We start from the raw sequence: 2,500 nt of genomic DNA on the forward strand, positions 1-2,500 counted from the left end.
CGAAATCCGTCTCGAGCAAAACACTTCTTAAGCTTCTAGGAAGCTCCCATAAAACTTCCAAACCCAAACTCCAAACTTTATTTTTTAGCATACAATGCCCACGTGCACGCCGGGGTGCTTGAGCGTGCGGGCGAGGAGCCGTAATGGGCAAAATTAACACGGGGGACCTTCAAATCGAAATCCGTCTCGAGCAAAGCACTTCTTAGGCTTCTAGGAAGCTCCCATCAAATTTACAAACCCAAACTCCAAACTTCATTTTTTAGCACACAATGCCCACGTGCACGCGGGGGTGCTTAAGCGTGCGGGCGAGGAGTCATAATGGGCAAAATTAACTCGGGGGACCTCCAAATCGAAATCCGTCTCGAGCAAAGCACTTCTTAGGCTTCTAGGAAGCTCCCATAAAATTTCCAAACCCAAACTCCAAACTTCATTTTTTAGCATACAATGCCCCCGTGCACGCGGGGGTGCTTGAGCGTGCGGGGGAGGAGTCATAATGGGCAAAACTAACTCGGGGGACCTCCAAATCGAAATCCGTCTCGAGCAAAACACTTCTTAGGCTTCTAGGAAGCTCCCATAAAATTTCCGAACCCAAACTCCAAACTTCATTTTTTAGCATACGATGCCCACGTGCACGCCGGGGTGCTTGAGCGTGCGGGCGAGGAGTCATAATGGGCAAAAACTAACTCGTGGGATCTCCAAATCAAAATCCGTCTCGAGCAAAGCATTTCTTAGGCTTCTAGGAAGCTCCCATAAAATTTCCGAACCCAAACTCCAAACTTCATTTTTTAGCATACGATGCCCACGTGCACGCCGGGGTGCACGAGCGTGCGGGCGAGGAGTCGTAATGGCAAAATTAACTCGGGGGACCTCCAAATCGAAATCCGTCTCGAGCAAAGCATTTCTTAGGCTTCTAGGAAGTTCCCGTAAAATTTTCAAACCCAAACTCCAAACTTCATTTTTTAGCATACGATGCCCACGTGCGCGCCGGTGTGCACGTCGGGGTGCTTGAGCGTGCGCGCGAGGAGCCGTAATTGGCAAAATTAACACGGCGGAAATCTAAATCGAAATCCGTCTCGAGCAAAGCACTTCTTAGTCTTCTAGGAAGCTCCCATAAAATTTTCAAACCCAAACTCCAAACTTCATTTTTTAGCATACGATGCCCACGTGCACGCCGGTGTGCACGAGCATGCGGGCGAGGAGTCGTAATGGGCAAAATTAACTCGGGGGACCTCCAAATCGAAATCCGTCTCGAGCAAAGCATTTCTTAGGCTTCTAGGAAGTTCCCGTAAAATTTTCAAACCCAAACTCCAAACTTCATTTTTTAGCATACGATGCCCACGTGCGCACCGGTGTGCACGTCGGGGTGCTTGAGCGTGCGCGCGAGGAGCCGTAATTGGCAAAATTAACACGGCGGAAATCTAAATCGAAATCCGTCTCGAGCAAAGCATTTCTTAGGCTTCTAGGAAGCTCCCATAAGATTTCTGAACCCAAACTCCAAACTTCATTTTTTAGCATACGATGCCCACGTGCACGCCGGTGTGCACGAGCATGCGGGCGAGGAGTCATAAAGGGCAAACTTAACTCGGGGGACCTCCAAATCGAAATCCGTCTCGAGCAAAGCATTTCTTAGGCTTCTAGGAAGCTCCCATAAAATTTTCAAACCCAAACTCCAAACTTCAATTTTAGCATACCATGCCCACGTGCACGTCGGGGTGCACGAGCGTGCGGGCGAGGAGTCATAATGGGTAAAATTAACCCGGGGGACCTCCAAATCGAAATCCGTCTCGAGCAAAGCACTTCTTAGTCTTCTAGGAAGCTCCCATAAAATTTTCAAACCCAAACTCCAAACTTCATTTTTTAGCATACGATGCCCACGTGCACGTCGGGGTGCACGAGCGTGCGGGCGAGGAGTCATAATGGGCAAAATTAACTCGGGGGACCTCCAAATCGAAATCCGTCTCGAGCAAAGCATTTCTTAGTCTTCTAGGAAGCTCCCATAAAATTTTCAAACCCAAACTCCAAACTTCATTTTTTAGCATACGATGCCCACGTGCACGTCGGGGTGCACGAGCGTGCGGACGAGGAGTCATAATGGGCAAAATTAACTCGGGGGACCTCCAAATCGAAATTCGTCTCGAGCAAAGCATTTCTTAGGCTTCTAGGAAGCTCGCATAAAATTTTCAAACCCAAACTCCAAACTTCATTTTTTAGCATACGATGACCACGTGCACGCCGGGGTGCTTGAGCGTGCGGGCGAGGAGTCATAATGGGCCAAAACTAACTCGTGGGACCTCCAAATCAAAATCCGTCTCGAGCAAAGCATTTCTTAGGCTTCTAGGAAGCTCCCATAAAATTTCCGAACCCAAACTCCACACTTCATTTTTTAGCATACGATGCCCACGTGCACGCCGGGGTGCACGAGCGTGCGGGCGAGGAGTCGTAATGGGCAAAATTAACTCGGGGGACCTCCAAATCGAAATCCGTCTCGAGCAAAGCATTT

The sequence above is a fragment of the Cornus florida genome, unplaced genomic scaffold (genome assembly GCF_030987335.1).
Source record: "Cornus florida cultivar Cherokee Brave unplaced genomic scaffold, ASM3098733v1 CherokeeBrave_3.0.0_Hap2_scaffold_53, whole genome shotgun sequence".
Lineage (NCBI taxonomy): Eukaryota > Viridiplantae > Streptophyta > Magnoliopsida > Cornales > Cornaceae > Cornus > Cornus florida.